General features: G+C 37.9%; 2 protein-coding genes across 7 annotated transcripts in view; one reads left to right on the plus strand and one right to left on the minus strand.

Annotated features, from left to right (window-relative positions):
• Window positions 1-27,316, plus strand: part of PHACTR1 (phosphatase and actin regulator 1) — a 460,275-nt gene that overhangs the window by 86,745 nt on the left and 346,214 nt on the right. The window lies entirely within an intron of this gene.
• GFOD1 (glucose-fructose oxidoreductase domain containing 1) overlaps window positions 1-27,316 on the minus strand; it is a 541,281-nt gene that overhangs the window by 925 nt on the left and 513,040 nt on the right. The gene's annotated exons all lie outside the window — the stretch shown is intronic.

A 27,316-nucleotide genomic window follows, 5' to 3' on the forward strand; every position in this document is an offset into this window, starting at 1 on the left:
GTAGTTGCCATGTTCTGCTTATTCTCTCTGAAGCATCTGGCATCGGCCATTGTTGGAAGATAGGACACTGGGCTAGACTGACCATTGGTTTCACCAAATATAGCCATTCTATGTTCTTATTATGTACTATGACAGATTCATCAAAATCCTAGCAGCTTTCTGTTCACAGGCTGTTTTGGGTCTTCAAGTGGTGGCAGCCCTCACAGGCATAAGTATAATCTTCGTAGATCAATGGTCAGGGATGAGGGAAATCAGCCTAATTTGTAGGGATCCAAAGCTTATAAATATATACTTTTTTCATCACTTCCTTTTTCTAACTAGTGTAATTGTAGTTTTTTATTATATCTTTCTACCTTAGGAATCAATCTTAAGCTTCCTCTCCACTGGATCTGCATTGAAGTGACACGGAGAACAATGGACTCTTAATCATTTTGTTTCATTATCTCATTAAGAGACTTTTAAACATGTGTTTTTCTGTCATAGCTTTGGATTCCTATGTAATAGTTTAATCACATTGTGTGGGCTTTTTTGTTTAGTTGTGGGGTGAGAACCATTTGATAATCAAAATTTGCAAATACAGCACTTTCCACCTCAAAATGCTTCACAGACATTATTTCTCTCCTCCTCCTCCTCCCTGCAAATAAGGTAAATAGAATCATCTCTATGACACAGATTGGGAGTGCTGAAACACAGAAAAATTAGCATATTGCCCACAGTTGCACAGAAAGTCAGTGGTAGAGCTGAGAGCAGAGAATCCAGGTGTCTAGACTCTCAGTCCTGTGATTTAACCACTGGGTTCCACTCCCTCCCTTATAAATAGTTAAAAACACTTGGACCTACTTAGCTCTCATTCATCTTGCTCTTTATTACTTTACAAACATATATATGTTCCTAAATACATTGATTATGTGAGTATAATTTGCTCATTTTATTTAATTTTTTTCATCCCAAGTTGACATTATTTTCATTTGATGTGTCATTTGCTTTGAACTCCTCCTTCCCAGTGTGGTTTGTTTTACTAATAATTGGAATTAGTTTACCCACCTGGCTTCACCATCACATGTGCATATTTGGCAAAGTAGAAATAACTGATTCATGGAATGCCACAACACTTTTTCTGTTCCATGATTTCCCTTCTGCGATGTGGATGGTATTTTTACTTCCAGGGTTAGGACAATCTTTCCTTTTTTGCATTATTTAAAAAAAATTATTTTAGCTTAATTAATGTGCTTTTGTATTCCGGAATCTGCTAGTGAGCTCTCCTCAAATGTTTGCTATGACCAAACTCTAATCTCAGTTGAGCCTCTCTAGTGTTACTGAATTCAACCCTATTGAACTCAGTAGGACTGAACTGGAGTAAATGACAACAACATTTGGCCTAGTGTCACTATACTCTGTTGAAATGTAAGGCTAACAGTGGGTACCACATTGACCAATGGAGGGCTCCAGAGATCTACACTAAGATGGATGTTATTGAATATATTTATTAGCAAGCTGGAAAAAATGCTATACAGCAAGATGGGAAAACTTGCATATATCTTCATGTTATGTGTAGGTTAGTAAAGACTAGCAAAGCGGGTGTGGGGGGACAGACTGAAGGGACATAAGAACAGCCGTACTGAGTCAGACCAAAGGTCCATCTAGCCCAGTATCCTGACTTCCGACAGTGGCCAATGCCAGGTGCCCCAGAGGGAATGAATAGAACAGGTAATCATCAAGTGATCCATCCCCTGCTACCCACTTCCAGCCTCTTGCAAACAGAAGCTAGGGACACCTTCTCTGCCGATCTTGACTAATAGCCATTGATGGACCTGTCCTCCATGAATGTATCTAGTTCTTTTATGAACCCTATTATAGTCTTGGCCTTCACAACATTCTCTGGCAAAAGGTTCCACAGGTTGACTGTGTGTTGTGTGACGAAATGCTTCCTTTTGTTTGTTTGAAACATGCTGCCTATTGCTTTCATTTGGTGACCCTTAGCTCTTGCGTTAAGGAATTTTCTCATTCTCATATTTACTTTCTCCACACCAGTCATGATTTTCTAGAACTCTATCATATCCTCCTTTTCCAAATTGAAAAGTCCCAGTCTTATTAATCTCTCCTCATATGGAAACTGTTCCATACCCCTAATCATTTTCTTGTCCTTTTCTGTAGCTTTTCCAATTCTCATATAATATAACAAAGCTAGCTGAATTGGCAGCACAATGGTAAATGACATTCAATGCTGGCAAATGCAAGATAATGCAAATGGAAAGAGAGAATTTGAACTACTGGTATACACAGTGCTGGATTAAAAATTAGCTGTATCAACTCAAGAAAAAGACATGGGTGTCATGGTGGAGAGCTCAGTGAAAACTTCTGCTTGTGCAGTTGTGGTCAAATGAGTAAACCAAATTTTCGGAAGTAGAAAGAATGAGAGAGAAAATAATACTGAAAATATAATGCCATTATATAATATCAATGGTGCATCCTAACTTGGAGTACTATGTACAGTTCTGGATTCCCCGTCTCAAAAAAATTAAAGCTAATATCAGAGATGATCCAGAGATGGGAGGAGAAATGGATGGGAGAGACTTTTGTATGAGAAAATATTGAAAAGATTAAGATTAGGTCTCTTTTTAGCTTAGAGAGGAAATGAATAAATAAATAAAAGAGCATATGACAGAGGTATATCAAATACTGAAAGGTATAAAATAAATTGGGTATGTCAGTTTACTCATAAAACAAGAACAAGGAGACATCCAGTGAAATTGAAAGGCAACGTGTTTAAAACTGATAAAAGGAAATATTTTCTTACAATAAATCATTAATCTGTGGAACTCATTGCCACAAGATACTGAGTCCTAGAACTTAGCAGGATTTGAAAAGAAGTAAATATTAATATGGTATTGAAATGATCCATAGCTCAATTCAGAGAGGACAAAAATTGGCAAAGGCTATAAATTCTCCTTTTACACCACATAAACCAACCATTTATTGATGAAGGTTAGAAACTTCCCCGCTGGGCAGATTCCTCAATAATTATCCACTATGTGTTGTTTTGCACCTTCCCTTGAAGCATTTGGTACTGGCTACTGTCAGAAACAAGGTAAAATACTAGATGGACAACTGGTCTGATACAGCTGATAATTCATATGCATTCATTCATAATCATTCACGTATAAATTTTCAAACTGAGATGGCCCTGGAAATTTGTTGACTTTGACTTTACTTAAGTAAAGGTCCTAACCAAAAGCTGATTAAACAACATAGAAAGACTCCCATAGACTTCAATGGCTTTAGATCAGGACTTAACTCATCATACATGCTGTATGTTTGCTATTTTTATTCTGTTGCAGTTGTGCACTTCAGATTTTATAATGGGAGGGGCACAGTAGTTGGAACCAGATATATTATGTGCTGTGCAAATAGTGATTAGTATGCAAACAAATGCCAAAGAGAAAAGCATAATTCTTAAAAATGAATAAACTATTTTTTTGCCAAGAAGTCTTTTGTTTTTTAAAAGAAACTAAAAAATTTCACAACTTTTTCTGCTTTGTTGGTTTTTTATTTAAAGGGACTTCTCTTGTACCTTATTTCTCAAAGTCCTTTTATTTCCATTTTGTAGAGACTTTTGGAATTGTTAAATTTCTTCTAAATTTAAGGGAGGACCAAAACAGTTCTCTGCAAATCCCAAACTTTCATTATCTCCCCGATCTTGTGCTAAATTGAAAGTCTCCTAGAATTTGTAGAGAGTTTACAGGCTGATGCATCTACCACCACTGAATCCATCTGCATCCAAACATTTTTACCTCTTTTTTTTTTACCTATTTACATTTTTACCCATTTACATCTACCACCATCCGCATCCAAACATTTTTAAAGGATAAATCTCCAAATAAGACATGGGGCTGAGAGGCCTGCTAACATCAGGTTCTGAATGCATTCTGGTGAACTTTAGGTTTTTTCCTTGTATGAATATCAATTATAAGAGCCTCATCACTGATTTTTTCAAACTCTTCTTGCTCTGTTTTTGTTTGCTCCATGTAGCAGTGCTATAGATAGCTCCAAGCCCCAAAAGTCTACATATTGATTTTGAATACCCCCAAAGACTGGGATTTGAGTTTGATTCATAATAACTTTTTTTACGAAGTTGTAATCTTCCCAGGCAAATTTAATTGCTCTTTTTTAGACAGCATTGCAACACAAGATGAAAGGCTTGATCTTATTTAACATCTTTGTTGTTAATGACCTAGAACAGGGAATAATTTAAAGTAATTAGATGATACTAAACTGAGATGAGTTGTAAAAACAAGTAAGGACAGAGAACTAATACAAAGGAAATCAAAGCAATTAGAAAGATAGTCAGAAAATAATAAATTTGTTCTAGTGTGCCAAGTTTGGTTGACAATTAGGTTCTCAGTGCAAAAAGATTTTGACCAGATTGATTTCCTTTGGAAAGATTTCATATTGTTTCATCATTTTTTTTCTAAATTGGATGTCAGTTTGTGTAACAGACCTTTTGTAATAGAAAGATATAATACGTGTGTGTGTGTGTATATGTATGCACACACACACACATCTGTCATCAGTTGCTTATACAGGACAGTTAACAAAACAACTAGCCTTTCTGTATTAATAATATCCTAAAACATTGTTCTGATATATCATCATTCATCTACGTGTCTCTAAGTGCTATTAAAATAAATGAGCCTTGCAGTGTATTTAATGGTGGTATTATACCCACTTAGAGCGTAAAATGAGGAACTAAGAGATAAAGTGATTATCTAGGTCACGCAGTATGTCAGTAGGAAGAGAACCCTTTAGTTTAACTCCTTGGTATGGGCTGTTTCAGTGCACCTAATCCCCAAAATGAAAGCTGCAAATGGAAATCCAACCCTAGACTTAGAGATGTTAAAGTGAGAATTAATTACAGTAAAGAAAGACCATAAGGCGATTTTTCGTTCATGTGAAATAAATCCTCCTCGCAGTGGCTGATCCAGCTTGATAAGCTTATCAGAGTGTCTGCTGAACAAGCACACTCACTGTTGAGGCATTTCCAAAGCAGTTTAATTTTGTGACTGGGTCTATGGAATAAAAGGCCAAAAGACACCTGTCATCTCTTTCTTGAAAAGACTGTCACTCAGACAATGGACATCTTTCTGCAGCATGTACAAGCATAATGAGGCTGTCAGCTTTCTATCCATAACAGTGCAAAATAAAAATTAACCAAAAGTCACCTTTTTATGCTTGAGAGGCTTGTACAGGAGAGGCCTTTGAATGATGTCAGTAGGATGTTCTTAGGTTATCGCATGTAATGCAGTAGTAATAATAATTAGCACCCAGAGAGTGCTTTTCATCTTCATAGTGCTTTACAAACAGTTAATGTGTTGTCCTGCTTTAGTTCAACTGTCATTAATTTGCCTCTTTAGAAGGGGGAAACTTAATTTTCAAACATGGTGGTCAGCTTAATAAGAGCTAGAATTATCTGTACAAAGAAATAGCTGTAGGTTTTGGCTAATTAACTCCAATTGCCCAATGACAGTACGCTGAGTAGTCATGCAGTACAGTTGCAGTTCTGTGATTGTGACACTACATGTGATGGCAATGCAGCAAAGAGATGTATTTGCAGAAGATTATTAAGCTGTTGTGTGGTCGGAGGATTTAAGATTCTGCCTTTTCTTGGAGGTTCTAAATAGGAATTATTGGCATCTTTTGAAATGTAATTATATTTAAAATAGGTAATATAAGCTTATAGTACAACCTATGTATCAGTCTGTGTGTGTTTTATAGACAACACACAGAACCCTTCACTGCTATTGAGATTAGTCCTGGAAGCTCTTTCTACTTCGCAGGATCAGGGGCACACTCGATAAGAGCAAGTAGACGTGTATATATGTGCATATCTATACAGAGAGTGAGCAGGCTGTATAACTTTTATGTGTACGTCAGTCACATGCTCCCCTTTTGAAAAAGTCCCAAGGAGTGGAACAGAGAGAGGAAATGTTTCCATAGTGGATTATTTTGGTTTGGGTGTTGGGGTTTCTGTGGTATTTTTTAAAAATATCATATACGATTGAATAATGAATTATATTCCTGAGGTAGAATTCTAGAGGGTACTCCAAAAGCATATAGAAAAGATATCCTTCTCTACTGAATTCTATGAGCAGATCTCTACCAGCTGGTTTAAATTGGCGTAGCTCCATTGACAGATAGTGCTATTCCAGTTTACACCAGCTGAGGATCTGGCTCCAACAGCCTTTTGCAGTCATTTCTGTCAAATCTTATTGGGTTTTGTAGGTCTTTTCCATAAGGGAATATTGGGGAAAGAATGAATACCTGTGTAACTAAACAGTCATTATTTCTACTAGGAAACATTTTTTTCCCCATTTTCTCAAGGAGCAATGTTTTTCTATCAGATCCTGAACACTCAGGTTGACAACTGATCGATTAAACCCTTTAGAGAGCTTGAATTCTGCTGGCCCAGCATAGACAAGAGAAGATTGTATGACAGTGTGTGTGTTTGTGCATGTCTTAGGTCCTAACATAAATGTAAATTTAATTGATTTGACCTAATTTGATGAAAGTCTTTCTGCCTAGGAGTCTGAGATGGTTTGGTGCAAAGATGAGGCTTGACTCAATGCAGCTTACTGATGGGACCCATGATTACCAGGAGAGAAAGCATGAAATGCTCACAGTATAAGAAAATATGCAGCTATCTAACAGAGCAAAATTGATTTTTTGCCATGAATATTTAATGTATAATAGAAGGGAACTCTGTTTTATAGAGAGAGAATCTGGTTCCCAAGTGGATAAACTGTAAGACTCAGCAATTTATCCCACTAAGGAATCAGATGTGTGGATTACTAGTGAAGCAAATGGAACAAATCTTCAGTAATAATGATAATTAATAACAATTTGTACTTCAATATCATCTTTCATATGATGGTACCAAACAGGTTTACAAATATCTAATGATTTAATCTGCTGAACACCCACGAGAAATGGGGAACTGATATTAGCCCAATTATACTGATGAGGAAACTGAGGCACAGGTACAGTAAGTCACTATCCATAAGTGCAATAACAGTTTTTATTTGATCACACTCATACCAATGCCCTCTCACTTACCTCAACTCACTGTTCCCTCAATCTTGTTAAACCTAGTTACTTTATTTCTCTCTTTATAAATAGACTAAAATTCCTCTTCTGTCCCGGTCTTTATATAACATGTTTCTGAAACCAGTTTATAAAATTCTAAACCACTCTGTCTTCCATTGTCACTAGCCCTGCACCACATTCAATTTAGCTTTGTGCTTCATCACTGAGCTAGCTCAGAATCATGTTGTTGAAGTTCTCTGTTTATTCACCCCAGGGATCCCTGTTAGTCTGGGACCTCTCATCAGACTTAAACTCTCTCAAAATTCAAAAAGAGCTTTCTCCATTTCTCTGGTATCTTTGCAATTTTCTAATAAGGTTTTTAACTATGCCTGCTAAAGGTTTCCAGTCTCCATGAGCACCTGGACTCAGTGATGGATTCTGTCTGGCTCTAGTGTCTTTTTGATTCTCATTCAGAACATATTCTGACTGAGCATTCGCTAATTCTAGCTTGTTTCTGATTTCCTTCAGCGTCTCTTCTTCTCCTGGGAACTGTACGTCTGCTTCTGGCATCTGTCCCCTTTTCCACTGTGAAACAGTGAGGCAAATAATCCATTTGTAATTTTTTTTTAACAGTGCTTGCCACTTCTGTCAATAAATGCCTTTGCTGAGCCGTAAAGGTTCTGCAGTCTGAGAGCCTCAAGATTCCTAAAGGAAAGGAGTGTATTTTCATATGAATCTGTGCTGTTTAATCGTATTCACACTGCAGGGCAATAAATATCTCTCAGAACAATGGTGATTTTCAGGATCCAGGTTCCATCACTTACAATGATTTCTCTTTATCTTATGTTTGTATCCGGTTGAAGATCCTCTGGAGATTAGGTAGGAACATTGCCAGCTTTTTGCAGAGAAAATGTGGCACTGTTCAGTTAGTAAATGTTAGGAGAAGAGTCTAGTTTTATTGAAAAGACAAGTTCATGATTTCTGTACATCTCATTAAGTTAGATGTGCTAACCCAGCTACAAAGGTGTTTTGTTTTTGTTTGTGGAACTTGATCATGCGCCGTGCGTAGCCTGTTTTGACCTTTTAGCAGAAACACATGTCCTCATGATCACAAGGTTTGGTTACTGTAATTCTCTCTCTCTCTCTCTCTCTCACTAGGGCTATCCTTAGGGGCGCTCCATCAGTTGAAGGTTGTTCAGAATGTAGCTGCTTATGTATTCATAAGCATTCAGTGTATGTGGTTGGAGTCACACACTAGCTGGCTGTAGAGGGAGTGACCTGAGTTTATTCTGGCACTGTTGCTTTTCAGAATAGGTCCTGGTGCTATTCAAGATGTTGTCGTCCTCCTCCTAGTACCTTTTCCTGAAGGCTATCTTCACACAGCCATCACATACTTTTAGGAGATTGCATCACTGTCAGCAAACATGCATGCTGAAGAGAAGACTTCTGCAGTGGGTTTCAGAAATGTAATGCACATAGGGATAACAAAGGTGTGTTGCCCACAAACAGGGTCATGGGCAATGGATTGATGTACAGATGTGGCCCAAAATCAGTGTAAGAGCTAAGTAGCTCTGTCCTTGGGACAGATCTGATTGCAACTACCAGGGCAAGGTCACAGAGAAAGGAATGAATAATCGAGTAGTTAGGAACTACATTCTGAAGGATTTATTATACATATCTCTTCTAGGGATGAAAGCATATAAGGAGACCTGGGTTTTATTCCTTGTGCTGTTACAATCATGAGTCAGTCATTTAATCCCCTCATTTAAAAATGAAGATAATACATGCTTCATAGGGATATTGTGCTAGTGTTGCAATTGACTAATGTTTGAAACTGCTTTGAGATCTTCAGCTGGAAGCCATAGTATTATTTTACACTTAGGCCATGAATTTTATCCTTTGGCATTATTATGAATATGCTGGACTCTTGTTTTAGAGAATCAATCTAATTGCTGCTCATCTAAGAGTTGAGTCTGAGGTGAGAACTCAGAAAATAAAGCAAAGAGAAAAGTTGCCCTGGAACAGTAGCTTTCAACCATTTTCATTTGCGGACACCTAAAAATTTTCAAATCGAAGTGAGGACACTTTTGGAAATCTTAGACATAGTCTGCAAACCCCCAAGGGTTCATGGACCACAGGTTGAAAACTGCTGCCCTAGAAAGGACATTTGAAATGGTGAACATTAAAAATACTTCCAATCAACTGTATCCACTTAAAATCAATCTCTAAGGAGGGAGATAATGTTAGGACATTGCTTTTCATTTGGTAGTGTTCCTTATGACAAGTTAGATTGAGACAAATCTAAGTCTTCTAACAGATTATTATTTTATTGCTAGCTATTCAACTGTTCATTAATATCTAGAAGCTCTTGCCATGAAGAAATACTTTAATTTTAGAAAATGTCACAGGAGTAAAATTTCAAGCTATTATTTTATAAGAGTTAGTTTGCGACATGGCAGTTGACAAATGGCTCCCTGGATCGTGGAAGTTAAACCCATTCATTAAAATATCTTTGGAGATGCTTCTCATTTTAGGAGAATCAATTTCTCTAGTCAAATACTTACTGCTCATTTTAAAAATAATAACTGTTCCTTAACCCAGTTTGGGTTTTAAATAGTGTAAGTATGAAAATTGTATGTATGCACTAGCTCCCTTTCCATGTGTTTTGGTATACTAGAATCAGAGCACAAATATCCTTATGGCTAAATCTGGTCAATATATGTAGATAGCGGCATGACATAAAAGGCAGAAACTTATGTGGAAAACTGCTATTACAGTTGGCACTATCATTGTTAATCATTTGCATTCCAGTAGCACGTAGATACCCAAACCAAGAGCAGAGCCCCACTGTGCTAGGTTCTGAGTGAACATATAGTGGAAAAAACAGTCCCTGCCCCCAAAAGCTTGTAATCTAAGTAGACAAGACAGACAAAGGGTGGGAGAAAGGAAGTGCTGTTACTCCCATTTTATAGTTGGGGAACTGAAGCACAGAGATCAGGGCCCAGATTTTTTAAGATATTTAGATATTCCTGTGCTCAGCTTTTCAATAGGATTTGACTCTAAAGTATCTAGACCCCGTTTGAAAATGACATTTAGGCTCCTACATCAGTTAAGTATTGAAACACAGTGCAGCAACACTTTTTACTAGCTTGAAATATCTGGGCCTAAGTGATTAGCCCAAATTCTAGCAGGCAGTCTCTGGCAGAACCAGGAATTGAAGTCAGACATCCTGAATCCCATCCCGCTGCATTAGCCGCAAGATTATCTTTCTTCCTTGGTGTCCGTGAGGTTATTCATATATGTAGAGTTAAGCATATGCATAAGTCTTTGCAGGATCAGAGCCATATACTGCCACTGCCCATGCTACACATGTTCTAAGGATTACTTAGTCATCATCAATTTGTTACTTTTCACCAGCACACAGCTAACTTTAAAAAATGTAAAAGATAATTACGTACTTAGATTCCTTTATATTACTTGCTTTTGTCAAGTAAAGTTTAAAATATCAGGGTCTGTGCATATCAAACTAAGGGGTGAAATTCTAGTTCTACTGAAGTCAATGGCAAAACTCACATTGATTTCAGTAGGGCCAAAATTTCACCCAAGATCTTTTATAGAGCTGGCTGGAAGGTGACAATTCCCTCTGACAAATTTTGAGGTTCAAACTTTTCTTTTCCCTCCATAATTGAATTAAAACCTTTCAATGTTTCCACAAACTGAAATTTTGTCAAAATATCCATATTCTAATCAAAATGGTTAGGCAGGCTTGCACACTTGCTCTCCAGAAAGTCCGCTCTGGACCTGAGAAACTGCCTCATTGAAACTGCCGTCCAAATCAATCTGTCTTTTTGAAATGTTTGTGTCACTGAAACTGCACAGTTTGATACAGAAATGTTTAATTAAAAAGTTTCCAACAGCTCTAGTCTTTTTCCTCCACACCCAAATAGTTTTCATATTAATAGAATACTTATTACAAGTTGAAAACGCTAAAAAAGAAAGAATTGTAAACTACTTTTTGACCTTATTGTGACACTGCTAATGTAGATACTGGAGTTTTGGTTTCTATATGAATTATGTTATGAAACCTACAATAAAGGAAACAGTTGTAACCCAGTCTTAATGGAACCTGAAAGAACATTAATGGTAAACTGTTGTATTTTTAAGTGAATTTCATGCTAATGAAAGATGCAAATTTGACAGCTCTGGATATTTAAGCTCTTTATTTATCCATAGATTAGATATAACAGCATAGACAGCAGCGGTAAATGCTTGCCTGCAGTTCTGTGCCGATTATGTTTCAGTCCTAGCCTGGAGGAGCCACCTCTTATGGTGAGAGGTTAGTTCAGCATCTGCACACACAAAATTCTTGTCTATGCTTGTCATGTTTTGCAGAAGCTTTCTCACTGTTGCTGCCGCCAGTTTTGTTCCTCTAGTCCCTATCAGAGGTGGGAGCACAATTGTTGATCGGACACCAGGCTGTTTTTTTGTTTTTGTTTTGTTTTTTTTTACCGGTGTTTCACATGCAAAGTTGAATCAGTGATGGCAATGGTGGGAATTTTAACTGTTATTTTTGTATCATTGGCCAATGTAGACAAGTCCTCTTGTTACTGGCATCTAGCCTAAGATTTCCAAAGAGTATTAATTAGTGCAAAGTATGGTGGTGATTTTTGGTTTTATGTGCTGTTCTTAACAAGCAATGCAAACCTTTTTCTCTCTCTTCCTCCTACCTCCTTAATCCAAATCTTTCTCTCTCTTTGGTGAAAACACTTTGTCCTTTCTGTTTGACTAAAATAAAAGCTAGCGGAGCAGCAGAGAGGATAAAAATCAGAATGTGAGTACATTTTGCCAATTAAAAAGACTTCCATTTACACAAATTGGCAATATTAGTTGGATGGAGAGATCTATTCTCCTTAGTCTGCTTTACCTTAAGTCTGTAGTTGAACCAATTCCAAAGGGACTAATTTAATTACATGCTGAGTTTAAGCTCAGTTATGTACCTGAGCTAGCTTCAATCCAGCTGTCTCAAATAACAATAGCAATGAAGCTGTGGCAGCACAGGATAGCCTCTATAGTACGTACCCAGGGTATTAGGCAGGTGCTGTCACAGCTTCATGGCTATTATTATTCAAGCCAACTGGGTCAAAGCTAGCTCAGGTATGTCTTCACATGCTGCAGTTAGACCTTTGATTGCAGTTTAGACATACCCAAAGTGCCCAGACTGTGTCCTAGCTGGACTCTGAGCAATGATATTGAGGATGAACTGCTTCCTCACCTCCACATTGGCATAGGTTTCCTGGTAAGGTGTTACTCCACTTGACTAAGGGTATCTCAATATTGTGCTAAATAGACAAGTCAGACAAAGAATAATAGACAGGTAAGGCATGAACAAAATGTCAGTATGTTCTTAGTGCTCTTGTTTTTTGGAGTCATACGAAAGGGACATCACAGCTAAGATGTCAGGTTTTCTTGAGTTGTGTGCATTTGGGGAAGGCAAGATTTTTATACAAAACATAAGAGATCAGTTCATATTAAATTCTTACCTTTTTCTAATTCTTGTACCTACTTTTTAGGAGCCTAGTGGGCTTCAAATATGAGCACCTTATAAATAAATATATATTGTTAATTCAATATATCTACAGTGTACCATAGCCACATCCTAATAGAAAATCTTTTCCTTCAATCTTTAGAGATAGTCTCTTTTACTCCCAGCAAGTCACAGGGGGGCAGGGGGAGGGGTGAATTTGCTTGTTTGTTTTTAAATCTGAGCAGTAAAGAAATACTTTCATTAACTGATATATGGGTTATCATAATATATCATATAGATATAAATAGTATCATATAGAACTAACAGAGAACTCATGAATAGTACCTACTAGAAATCCTAGAAATGCTACTATTTTTCACTGGTTTAATGATTAAAAAATAGCTCTATATATCACTGCAGAGCTTTACAGTCAGACGGTTGCCTCTTTGACATGTTGCAGGAAGCTGTCAAGCAACATGGCATAACTGTATTTCAGGACCCCAAAATTCTACTGTGACATATTTCAGAATGATTTTTTCTAGCAGAGAATTGTATCACATTTGTATGCTAAGCCTGTTGTTTGGAGAGAGGAAAAGATAAGCCCAGTGGCTAGGGAGAGCAGTAGCACTCCACTATTGATCAGCAATGTTCTTCTTCGCAGCATTTATTATAATTGCAGTAAAAAAGAACAATTGCTGTACAGCTGCCTGCTTTGACTTTCATCTGTGTAACATGAAATACTGAGTGACAGGATAACAACATAAAGTATGAATTACAAACTAACTCAAAAAGAATGAAGCATCCTTTACGAAGCATTATTTATTTATTTATTCATTAATTGCAGTTTAGACTTTTGGGGTCAGCCTTCAGCCCAGGCTCTAGGACCCTGCAAGGTGGGAGAGTCCTAGAGCTCGGGCTGCAGCTTGAGCTAAATTGTCTACACCGCAATTAAACAGCCCCTTAACCAGGGCAGGCTCCAGGCATCAGCAAAGGAAGCAGGTGCCTGGAGTGACCAATGGAAAGGGGCAGCATGTCCGTCCATTGTTGGGGCGGCACGTCCGGGTCTGCGGCAGCAATTCAGCAGCGGGTCATTCACTCCTTCCCTCCTCTTCAGCAATTCAGTGGCAGCTCAATTGAGTTTCTCTCTCTTTTTTTTTTCTTTGCCACCTGGGGCGGCAAAAAAGCTGGAGCCAGCCCTGCCCTTAACCCAAGCTCTGTGAGCCCAAGTCAGCTGGCACAGGCCTGCAGAGCTAGAGGCCAAGACCTCTGGGAGGTTTGCTCAGAGGTTTAGCCATTACTTGGAAATGCAGAAGATACCATCTGGCTGGAAGGAGTCCAACACTATTCTGCTGTACAAGAAGGGAGATTGTGAAAATCTAAGAACTATCGTCCAATATGCCTGTTCTCACATGTCTACAAGCTGTTCACCAAAATAATAAACTGACTCTCACAGAGTCTGGACGAGCATCAGCCGAGAGGGCAGGCAGACTTTCAAAGGAATTTCAGCACAATGGACCATATTTTCACTATAAACCAGCTATTGGAATGCTCAAGGGAATACGAATTCTCTTTATGTATTGCCTTCATCAACTATGAAAAAGCATTAGACAGTGTAGAGATCAATGCAGTGTTGAAAGCTCTTTCAAAGTAGGGTATCAACACAAACTAAATCAAACTATTAAAAGAAGCAAATTCTGACTGCAATACAGATATAACTTTATTTAATACCCCTCTTCGCATCCCAGTTAACAAAGGTATGAAACAAGGAGAGACAGTTTCACTGGAACTCTTCACAGCCTGCATCGAAATGGTAATGAGGCATATGAATTTGAAGGGTGGAAGCAACATCAACGGAAAGCAGTTAAACCATCTCAGATTCGTGGATGATATTGTGTTGATCGCCAAAAATACTATCGAACTGCAGAAAATGCTGCGAGAACTCAATACAAAAAGCAGCCAAGTTGGACTGAAAACTAACTGCTGCAAAACTAAATGTATGTGGTCTGATACTTTGCCAAAAGCCCAAATAACAATCAAGGGAGAACAAATAGAAGAAGTTGAGTAATATGTTTATTTGGGCCAAAAATTAACATGCCCATTAACATTATTGTTAATTAACGTTAACAATCAGGAAAGTAAACTCTTGTGAAGAAAGTAACCAGGTTGGTGTGCATTCTGTTCTATCAAGGATATTCTCCAAGGAAAAATCAACAAGGCAACATGTGCCAGCCTCTTCAAATCAACAATACTACGAGCAATGTTGTACAGCAGCGAAACATGACCACACATGGAGAAGGAAGACCAGGATACGAGAAGAATGGAAGACGTGTTGTGATCAGTGCAATCTATATGGGGGCTGAAGGACCGATCAATCAAGGTGATGGATATTTGTTTAATGGTACAACTTTACCCAAAATGGAATGTTGGTGTCTTTTGAGCAATTAAGACATAAGTATGGTGTTCTCAACAACTGTTTCGTCAGAATTTTTCAAGTTAGATATATGCTGCAGTGCAGCATTGAATGAAGGATTATCTGTCACCATTAATTTTTGGTATTATCGTAGGGATTGCTGAATAGGTTTCATATTTTGGATCATTGACTTTTTTCTAAATCCAATTATTAGTCAATCCCATTTTAAGTATATGGATTAAAGAATTTTCTGACACTGCAATTTAATATTAATGACTTTACCAGTTTCATTTCTGAGCTTTTAAATGAAATAGAAACAGGATTCTGGAAAGACTATCTGAAAAGGACAGGGCATTTACTTTAGAACGTCTGTGCAGGCTCTTTCTATCAACTCATTTGTATTTTTGCTTGAGGGGTCAGGTGTTTTCTTTCCTGTCCATTTTAAATGAAAACCCTGTGTTCTTTCTGGCTGAGGAACATGTATATGACAGTGAGAAGAGGTGTGTGACACTGATGGGGAGCTAAAATAATCCTAGCAACAGCATGTGACCCAAAGCAGGACATTCCCCCTTTTATAAGACAATCACAAAACTAGCCTCCAGCAGCCAACCTACCTGCTTCTAGGAGGTGACTTTAGCACTAGGGCACCATTTGCCAGGCTGGCCTGAAAAAATAACCACATAAATGCTTAAGAAACTATGTATAGACAGAACTAAATTTAACATATTCTCTGGAGAGAGAGTGCACTTTTCACCCGCCACATCAGATGTATTACTGGTGTCTCCAGAGAAAAGCTAACCAAAAGTAATTCAGTAAATAGACCTCAAGTATTTTATTTGATCATGCCCTTTTGATTCCAAGATGGCTCCAGAACTCTGACAAAGCCCCCAAAAGTGGAGCTTGTTTACAAAGCTTGTTTGTATGAGAAAACTGTTGGGTTTTAGCTGAATCCAAAGATACTACAATGACTGTTAGCCATTCCACACACATTATAGGAACAGGACCTATTTAAACTTACATACAGAAGATGGGCCATAGCTCATTTTGCAAAGAGAGGAAGAACATTTGTTTGAAAATGAATATAAGAACTGAATGCACATTGACAGGCATGTGAGTAGCATGCTGCCCCACTAAAATAATACTAGCTCACGTATTACAATCCAGAGGAAAACTAAACACAAAAGAAAGGCACCATCAGTGTTTGAAAGAAAGACTATGCCTGCTGAGAGTTCTCCAGAAACTGTGATCATAAAGGGTGAGAGGATCACTGGAAAAAATGGTAAAAGAGCAAGGAGAGAAAAATCAACATTTTCACTGTGCAAATGAAAAGAAAGAAAAGAAACAGCAAACTGTCAGAATAAAATTAATGACTAATTGAAGGAATGCTGTCAAAAATTCTATGCTGAATCTCAGAACCATTAAAAAGTCTAGCAGGTCTGAAACAGTACATGCACATACTGCAATTAACAGTGCTAGAAAAATAACAAAATCCATTACACCCTCCACACACCCCAAACCTGCCAAAAAAAAAAAAAAACCAGCGCACTCACCCTGGAGAAAATGGACTTCTAGTTGTGTTCTACAAAATATTCACAGAAAACTGGCCCCCTTGCTCTCAGATAACTTAAATATGCCATGAATCAAGGTCACCTACAGTGTCATTGCTTATGAAAAGTGCTATAGTAGCATCCAACTTTTACAAATTAGGAGACCCTGAACAATGGGCAAATTAGAGGGTTGTTGAACTGTGATTTTAAGATTCTAACCAAGGCTGATAGTGTGCTGAAGTGGAGTCGGGGGGCTCCTGGGAGCCCCTTGTTAAAATGTTGTCCGGAAGCTGAAGAGAGGATGGAGTGCTCTGATGGAGTTCATTCTCCTGTCTGGAGACTGCTAAATCATCCTGGACAGAAATGACAGCCCTGAAATTCATATAAATATTTCTGAAGAGCAACCTTTGTCTTTGCAAAGGACCAGCAGGTTCCAAAAGGCCAAGTGTTTTCAAAATGTTCCCAGGTAAGGAGACCTCCAGACTCCTCTGACATCTTGACTGTGATATGCGAATGGCAGTCTAAATATATTCAGCACATTATTAATTTATTATGTAATATATGCATTACAGTCAGGACTTTGGACATAAACCAGATCAGCACCCCATAGGACTAGCTCTGTAGAAACACATAATAGGAGACCACCCCCTGCCCTCTTCCCATCCAAAAGCTTACAATCTGTGAGGCCAAATGGGTTATCCACCATCCTGGGTCTTGATCATAAGAATGTTTGTTTAAATGGGGAACAAATTAATAATTTTTTTAGCCTCTTGCTCTTGGTCTCTGCAGCATATACGCTTATAGGGTTTATCTTGGATAAAGCGGAAAATATTTGTGGGCAACTCTTGTCAAAATATTGATAGCCCATCACTGGCTAAGCTCCGTGGCCTTTTTATACCACACTGTAAATGAAGTGGGTTTATATGAAGGAAAGCCTTTTTTTGTCTTTTCTTGCAAATTACTAAATAGATTATCATTGGCATAAGACCTGTATTGCTTTGAATTTGTCTCCTTTGCTAAGCAAGGAATACCTTTCGTTTATCTTGCTGTATGCTTCTCCCTAGACAGAATATGGCCTGGAAAAGGAATGTATAGAATTGATTAAAATTTACAGTTTCCCACCTTTGCAACAGCTATTATTCAACAATAACCCTTTATGCTGAAGAGGAACAGGCTAGTCTTCCCCTTAGCCCCAGAAGATTGTGTGCTAGCTATAGAACCTCTTGTACAATACTAAAACAGAAGCAGATCTACAGAAAATATCTACTGGGATGAAACAATATAAACTCAGCAAGTATCTTAGCATGTTTGTGCAAGACAGACCATGTTAACAAATGATGGAAAGGAGACCTGACAGGTGGAAATGTCATTTCTGAATGCCCCATCAAAGTAAGCCTCTCTGGAGACCTGTATCCATAATGCTAAGTAAGATGTTTGTTGCAAATTCCTAGCACAATACAAATTGGCTAGCAAAGGAAATGAACTTACCCATGCAGCAGCTGGGTACATAGCAAAGAGCTGGAAAGGCTTCTGATATCGTAGACTGATACAGACACTTGATATAGTTAGAGACTGTGGTCTTATCTGTGTCTCGCTTACTCATTTGACACTAGTTTCACTGCATTGACTTCTTTGGAGTTCAGTGTTGCCCAACTCTCATGATTTTATCATGTGTCTAGTGATAGTTGGAGTTTTTCTAAAAGGACCAGCTCCTGCATTTGAGAGTCTCTCAGCTTTCATTTAAAAAAAAAATGTTTCTAGCCCTAGAGGCTGCAGAGACAAGGTTGAAAGCATGCACTTCAAAGGTTCAAAACCTAAAAGACAAATAAAAAGAATCCAAAATTCATAAGATTTTAAATAATCTCCTTAGTTTCAGGCTGGGATTTGCAGTACAGGGAGTTAACCCTGATTAATGCTGGTGTAACTCAGCATAGAATCAAGCCCTCTAGTTCAAACTCTGCTTGCAGTTAGGCTGGTGTAAATCCAAAGTAGTAGTTGTATTTATTATTTGTATTGCAATAGCACCTAGGTGCTCCAGTGATGGAGCAGGCCCCCACTGTTTGGCACTGTACAAGTACATACAAAGACAGTTCCTGCCTGGAAGAGCTTCCAGTCTGAATAACTCCATTGACTTATGAGTACCACTGAGTTTCTCTGGGTTTACACTGGTGTAATTGAGAGCAGAATTTGGTCTTCTTGCTAAAGCACTGAACTCGGAAAAAATTAATGTCAAAAGCAGAAATGGAATACTGGTTTTGTATAGTGCCCAGAATAATGGCGTCCTAGTCGGGGACTTGGGCCCATAGGTGCTACAATAATACAAATAATAAATATTAATGAAAGGAATAAATAAGATTACATGTAAGCTAAGAAATCAAAGACCAAATGGCTGAAAAAGTTACCGGAAAGCTGACTATAACAAATACTTCATATAAAGTTTGTTCTGTGTAGGAATCTTCAATATGAAGCCCTCTTTGTTGAAACAATAAAAATGTTGTTCCCTCTTCTTGAATTTAAATGCCACCGCCCCTGCTTCTAGGAAAGTCTATGTCTCCATTTTATTAGCAGTCAGTCCTGAATTAAATCAGCCTTCTCATAAATGGAATATACAGAAAAATTATCCATGAGGTTGTAAGACTAGATTATGTGATTTGTATAGGAGCTTTAGTAAAGTACCATCACATTTCTTCCCCAGTCCGATGCCTGTGCAGCTGCATTGAACGTTGTGACCAAAACAGTTAATATCCGCACTCAGCCAGATTGTATGGGGTGCTTGTGAGCACTGCTCTTTGTAATCAGGAACTTTAAACCAGCAGAATCAAAAGGAAAGGGTTTATTCCCTTTTCGCCTCACAGCTGGTCAGATTGTGGTGACAGAGTTACAGGGTATAGTTACATATTCTTTTACTCTTAATGCAATGTAGTCTATGTTGCATTTTCAACTGAAAAGCTTTTAAAATATAATATAAATCAAACAAAAGTAAACAGACTGCTTTTTGAACATTTTATTAAAAAAAAAGTTTCAAGTAGGAAAGAATTCATGATTTTGTTTCATACCTAAAAATTTTCCCAGGGGAGAATATCCTCAGAACTCTCCTAAACTAGCTATTGCTTTTGGCACGCAGCATGACCGGCCATTCAGATGCCCGAGGGTGAGAACATATAAAATGCCATTGTACATCTGCTCGATCAACCCATTGTTTTTCCATAAATAAACTAACACTTTTAAGATCTCTCATATTTGCTGCAAGAAGAGAAGAAAATCCCAGTATATATTGAGTAAACATGTTAGCGTGGCACGAGATTTTGTTCTAACAGTCTGAGGATGCTATAGTTCATAACCCACAGCAACAAGAAGATAAGAGTAATTTTTTAGTGTGCCTCTGAACACCTCAAGGTGCTCTCTTCACTTGAATATATTGCACTAAAATTTGATCAAATATACTGAGCCAGCAGATGCTAAAGCACAACCCTACAGGCTACTGGGTATATAAAGTGATGGCTTTCCAAAAATAAACACAGACAGTAACAGTTACATATTTGCACAAGTGTGTATGTGACAGAGAGATGTATCTTATGTCAGTTTCATTAATAAGAAATTGGTATGCCCATGTTCCAATAGCAATCTATTTTATCTGTTATGTTTATAAACCATTAGTAGATTGGGATTGATTTTTTTAAAATACACAGATTAGGCCTGGCATTGTCCTAGAGAAGGAAGTAAATTATCTGTAAATGTAAATTAATATTATTGCCACCTATAAATCATATTTAGGCTGGGCATGAAGGCAAACACAGAACAGCATTCCACCACTGATTATTTAATCTCTGTGACCAGGGCAGGGGGTCTTTGGGGTGAATCTGAACCCTGGTGATCAATGATTTGATTCTGTTCTAGCTAGGTTATTCTTGCAGACATTTCAAACAAAAAAAAGTAAAAAGCATTAAATTATGGCTCCATGGCATCATCTTCATTAGGCCACTGTTTAGTGGTTTTAGGTAGCTACTTTGGCACTGATCCAGAATGTCAGTTGTTAAAGTTACTATGACACAGTACTAAATTCAGAATTGAAAGCACGTTCTAGGGTGGTGATGATGACACATAATAAGTTTCTTCTCACCCCCTGCCCTTCATCAGCCCATTTATCATGTCACTAATGACAATGTAAAATGATCATTTTATCCAAGTAGAGGAGCGTTGCTGCTGTGGGATGTGAACTTGTTTTTTTATGACCTGCTAAAGACAAAGAGCCACATCACCATAGCTCCACTGGGCTTGATCTACCCAAGATGAAGGTCTGACCCAAAGGATCCAGCCAGCAAGATAAGACTTTTCTAAAGCTACTTATCCCTTTAAAATTTATTTTTGAATATTTTAAAACTACAAATATAGAAACTAAAATAAATAGTGGACATCACTTCAGATTCTCCCTTAACAACAACAAAGGAATAATAAGTGGTTAAAATGGGCCCACATAACAAGCACAGGAAACAGTAATGAACAGAATGAAGACATGACAAGACAGTATGCACTCGATGATGGTTACTGAAGAGAGTCCATGGAAGTAAGGAGTTGCTGTAGTGCCTAGGATACTTTAAAGTAATTTCTTTTACAGTGGCAGATGCTTTTGTATAGCTCAGATGGCTTTTTTTTCATTTCCTATTTGTGAAGATGAGCGCACACCAATTCCTCAATTCAGGTTGAATTTCTTAACAATAAGCTCTGCATACTGCATCAAATGTTTCTTTGTATTTGTTGGCATAGTTTAGTTCTGATCCGAATGAAGCTCAAGTCAGGAAAGTGGGATCATATTAGTTTAGGGAGTTTTATGACTGCATTTCAGGTGTGAACTCAGAGATAAAAGGACTGAAGAAGAACTGTTTATCATGACTAATGGCACTTAACAATTGAATTCGTGAGAGATGCAGTTTTCACTCATCTTCAAACTTTTTCCCGGTCTGAAAGCTTGTTATTGTCAACATTTTTTGAATAGCTCCAATAGATTTGTTCAGGGCATTGTATTAACTGGTATTCAAGAGTTTGATTGACACCCTAGTGAGAATAAGCTGTGCCACAAATGAGGAGCTTGAGACATAGCTGATTAAAATAGACCTTCTTTGTGAAGTACAAAAAAAGCATTCTGCTACTCAAATGAAGCAATCACCAAAAGAAATGAAAATGTATCCCTCCGTAGGTGGAATAGTATAAGAAAATATGATGGTGCTTTGGTAATGGAAAAGGGCATCTGCTTTTGTGCATTGTGCCTGTGTCTTTTAAAGGCTTTTTAAAAGATCAGCATGAGCAGTCAAGTGGCATGGAGATGTATTGAGAATAAAATACCTCTAGCCTTGTTCCAGTCATGGATGACTCAGCAGCATCAGGGAGCTAGTATTTTTGGAAAACAGGAGGATGGCAGGGAGCAGCGACGTCCTCAGCTGGTGTAAATAGGTCCAGCTCCATTGAAGGCAAGAGGGATGAGCCAATTTATACCAAGTGAGGATCTGGCCCAAAAGTTCCAAAATTGTCATGATGTTACTAATCATTATCCAGGCCTTGCTACAAAATATGTTCCCCAATATGTTCAAAACTCTGATTTCTACCTTCCCATCAACCCACTCCAGTAAAGTCGTCTTCCAGGGCAAAGTGCACTCCAACTCATTTTCAGTGGTTAAAAAAGCAGGTGTTCCTTGATGAAGGGTTTATTTCCTCTATGTCACTTTTGACCAAGCTTTTGCTAACTCGCTTGGAGCTCTGTACAAGACAATCATTCATCTGTGTTTGATGTTCTGTCTGAATAGCTGGGGTGTTCCATGAGTAATCAGCTTTTTTTCTTGCATCTATCTTTTCCAAGTAGGGATGAATAGGTAGCTTATAAAATTCTATCCATATCTCTCTCCTTCCACTATACATCCCATCATGCCATCTAAACCCCAATCAATAACATTTTGAAACTTTTTTTCCCTCATTTTTTCTCTCCAAAAATGGGGAGACTGCAACATTAAAACCAGTTTCAGCCTGTTTTTTAATTGTGAGTGTACAACTGTGTACCTACTTTATGTGCACATCGCTGCAAAGAGGTACAGAGATCACTACCTATCTGGGTGTGCACAATATTTAGTACAATCACAGAATAGGTTCCATTGTGGTCATGCAGTTACACACACACACACAATAGTGGTTTTGAAAAATCAGGCTGATTTTTTCCACAACAACAATGAAAAAGTCACATCTGGACTCAGTCCTGGAGCCATTTCAGGCTAATGTGATTTAAAAGAGTTGATATTGGAGGCACCAGAAAAATCAGGATAATAACTAGAAATACAAGTTCAGTTTCAAGTAGCATTCAAACAGTATGAACCTTCTTGACAAGTATAATTATCCAGTGCATTACAGTGGCAAAGTCTTATTTCCATTCTTTCCTCTAGCAGACAAGGCAGGCTGCGTGCCTTGCCACAGGAAAAGGGGGTGGTTCATTATCACCACTTCATCTGTCAAGCATTCCAGTAGTACTTGCACACTTCAGTTTCATAAAAGTTGCCTGCAGGGATTATATACAGTATATTCTGGAAAGCAGACATCCAGTGGCTTGTTGGTTTCAGAGGGAGATTGTCAAAGGTATACATGGGAGGTAGGTGTGCGACTTCCGCTGACTTTCAGCGGGAGCTGGGCACCTTACTGCCCTTTGTGTCTTTTGTAAATCCCCCTGGCAGCCCATAGAGACCAAATCAGAACTTTTTATCCAAACATTATTTGTGATTATTTATTGGAACTTGCATCAGAAACTTCCTGTAACCTCTGTTTTTTCCTAAAGAAAGTTTAATTCTCATTGGTTGGTATAACCATTAAAATGTGTCCGCTTGCAACTAAATACAGCCTTTAAACTAAATTTTGTACTTCTTTTTGCTAACCAGAATATGCTATATCGATAGATGTTTATTTAAGCAATTATATAGGTTAGCATATTTATTCAGCTCCTTAATTGCTACAATATTATATTAGAAAATGGTGAATGACACATTTCCTGTTTTGTAGATGAAGATAATTTAGTGGTGATTTGATAAAAGTTTTTGGCAGAAAATTGGAATTCATTAAAAATGCACAAAAGCAGCCTTTTAAAATTGTTGATTAATTACATAAAACTACCTTAAATTCGAGGGCATGTGGGGGGAAAAAAGGTTGTTAATCAAAACATGCTTTGCATTTTAACCTAATAGAATCATTAAACAAAGGAAGCATTAACTGTAATTAGTGGATTGTTTCTGGTTGCTATGGTCACAAGACGCCTATCTTCATCTTTAGGTGCCTAAATACCTTTGAAAATCTATTCCCATGTCCAGCAAGTGTTTAGAAATGGTAGATCTCATCTTCTCCCGCATTGTTTTTATTCCTAGATTGGAAAAGAAGTACATGCTTTCCTGCTTTTTCAACTCCCAATTGGTTTCTCAACATTGAATGAATTAGTCGTGGATTGCAGTGGAGAAGCTCACATTTCTAATTACCAATGCTGAGTTAAAATGAAATACTACATTTTTAAAATCTTGCTAGGCAGCATCTGGTGCTGGCACGTGTTGAAGACAATATATTGGACAAGATGGACCTTCGGTCTGATCTGTTCTGGTAATTCCTAAGTTCCTGTCATCAATACAGATTTCTTTCTCCCCCCTGTGTGCATGTGCACACACATATATACACACATTTTTCATTTAAAGGTTAAAAATGTCAGAAATTCTTTCAACTAAAGCCTGAAGTTGTTGGTCAATATTTTAATAGTGCAATATTAACATCTCTGTATTAATTTATCCACTTGTTCTTCATGTCTGCACTCTTTTAAACCGTTAGGATTTTGGTGCCTATAAATGTCAGTGTTGATAAAATATGTAACATTTATTTTGGCCCATAATAGTAAAATAAAATATGAAATGTTTCTGGCATTAAGACTCAGACTTAGTAAAAATAAGATAATCTCTCAAGCTTCATCCACATCCCACTCACTTGTAATGTCACAGTAGATTTTTTTGCAAACCTCTGTAATAGGTCATCCTTTTTTTTTTTTTAAGTTTTGATCATTGGTGAAATCAGGTTCTTTGCAGAGAAGATATAAATAGGCTCTGTTGGTTTATCCAGGATTCTTGATTATAGCAACCATAGTATCCCAATGGTCTGTGATTCACATGTTGTATGTAATAAGGCTATATCTATTTTTATACATACCCAGAGGTCCGCCACTTGTGGTTCTGACCCATATGCACCTTGATTGCTTATGGCAAGGGATAGCTCAATGGTTTGAGCATTGGCCTGCTAAACCCAGGGTTGTGAGTTCAATCCTTGAGAGGGCTGTTTGGGGCAAAAATCTGTCTGGGGATTGGTCCTGCTTTGAGCAGGGGTTGGACTAGATGACCTCCTGAGGTCCCTTCCAACCCTGATGGTCTATGGGCACCTATAATTGCAGCCATGCAATTAATGATAGCATTGTCATTGCATCACTTAATGAAGGGAGATTGCAAGCCATTCTCAATAAAATCATTGTTTATCCCATGTATTATTGTGTTAAACTAGTTAAAATTGTGGCTAACAACCCAGATTTGGCCCAGTCATCCCCTAAGACTTAAATGGGAATTCCACACACATGCATCTCAGGTGACAATTGGACTGATACAGCCAGATGTTTAGCTAGTGGAAATCAACATTGACTTCAACGGAGCTCTACTGATTTACATCAACTGAGTGTCTAACCCATTGTTTCTGTATTTGTACAACTACCGTACATATAATTTCTCAGCAAACAACCTAACCTCCTGAGCTCCAAGTAGTACGTCAATTGCTCAGAGCAGGCTGCCACAAATATTAATTTTGCTGTTGTCAGACTGTAGAGAGTGTAAAATCAACAATATGGGTAAATGTCATGTTTGACAGTAATAGTTAAACGATCTCCCCACTTTCTCTTTAATGTAAAACCTGATGGTAGCTGTGTTTAACTGTTCTGGGAATTGTGCCCAGAAGGACTCATTATGTGAGTAAAGGACTTTTTAAAATACAAAAGCACTAAACATCTATTTTCCTGAATAAAATTCTAGAAAGAGGAACATTGCAGAGGAGCAAACTCAACCTTGACTTCGAATAAAACTTTGTGATAAGTACAAAGCTATACTGGAGCATTTCAGCATGTTTTTATCTCTTCAGCTGATCTTCATCATATTGTATTTCACGAATGCTTTCTCTTTTTCTGCTTGATTGTATTGCTATGGTGTGATCTTGAACCTTAGCTGGAGATTTGATGAGATTGTGGAAAGGTCCTGGATGTAAATCCCATCTGCTCTGGGATCACCCTATATAATGAGTGTATTTAGCTGTAGAGTGAGTAGATGGGAAACAACAGAATGAGGCATTGCTAACCTAGTGGATCAGGATTACAAACATGTCAAATGTTTGGTGAAGAGGGTTTTCAAAGGTTTTAGAGACAGACGCTGTACAATATGCCAGATGAAATACCTGATTTTGTTTCATTTCTTTTTCTCATTGCAAGAGTGTGTAATCAGATCTGTGTTTATTGCACTGAAAAAGATTAGAAGAATCCAGCTGTCTATTTCTAAAACAATGTGAAGAAACTTTCAGGTTCATGATTCCATTTATGTATATCAGGGAAGGCAGGTATTATTATTGGGTGGATGGAGCAATTGTGGGCAGGGGAGAAGCCAAGAAACCAATGACCTCTTGATTCTGAAATCTATACAGACTTTTGCTTTGACTTGAGTGTCCTGCCCCTTTCCAGGGATACCATAACATGACATTGTTGTGTATGTGATCTCTATAAGACTAAAGCAGCACAGAGCTTTCAAACTACATTTTAAGATGTTGATGTGAAATCAAGAGTCAGACAGACTAGTTGAGTAGCCTCATAATTAATTTGGATCATTAGGACTTTAATTCTTCAGTATTCTCCAAATCCTTTACCTGAAATACAAATATTTCCCTTATTTATGCTCCCCCTGATCTCAGACTTTCTACCATTTGTAATTTATGGGGATACCTGAATCTCACCTCCGCAGTACAGGCGGGAAGCTGGTAGAGACTAACTCTTCACTGCAGAGTTAACTCAAACTCTAACTCAGGTGTTGTCCCTAACCCGCATTCTGCCAACACACACAAACTGTCTCACCCAAGTTCACTGGAGCTAGCTAGAAGATGTACTAGCACATGCATGCTACTTTAACTCAGGCTGATAATCTATCCCCTTTCTAGTAAGGATGTAAGATAAGGGAACTGCAGAAGTTGCACAATGGGTCAAATTCATTTCTGGCATAACTCTAGTTCGCGGAGATCCACCAGAGATGAATTCTCATTGCCTCCATGTAAAAGTATTGATTGTTAGACAGTGACTGACAAAGCCTGCAATCCTGGCTTTTTCCTACTGACTTGAAGTAAAGCTACTGGGCAAGTACTAATGAGGCAGCCTCCTGCCTAATCCTATTGTCCATATCAATACTTGGTTAGCTATATAATGGAAGGAAAATGAAAAACAAAAAGAAATGAGAAGGAAGGAGCGAATTAGCTGGCTGAATGATCATTACCATTATTAGTCAAAATTACAGCTCTCTAGGATCCAATCTCACATTTTCAAGGCGTACCAAACAAATTATGATGATACATTAGATTAGATGTCATTGGATGGTGGGGGGTCATTAAAGGTAGGTGGAAAAACAATTTGATATATTACACTAATAAATACAGGACATTAATTAATTAGGCCTGATACTA

The sequence above is a fragment of the Gopherus flavomarginatus genome, chromosome 2 (genome assembly GCF_025201925.1).
Source record: "Gopherus flavomarginatus isolate rGopFla2 chromosome 2, rGopFla2.mat.asm, whole genome shotgun sequence".
Lineage (NCBI taxonomy): Eukaryota > Metazoa > Chordata > Testudines > Testudinidae > Gopherus > Gopherus flavomarginatus.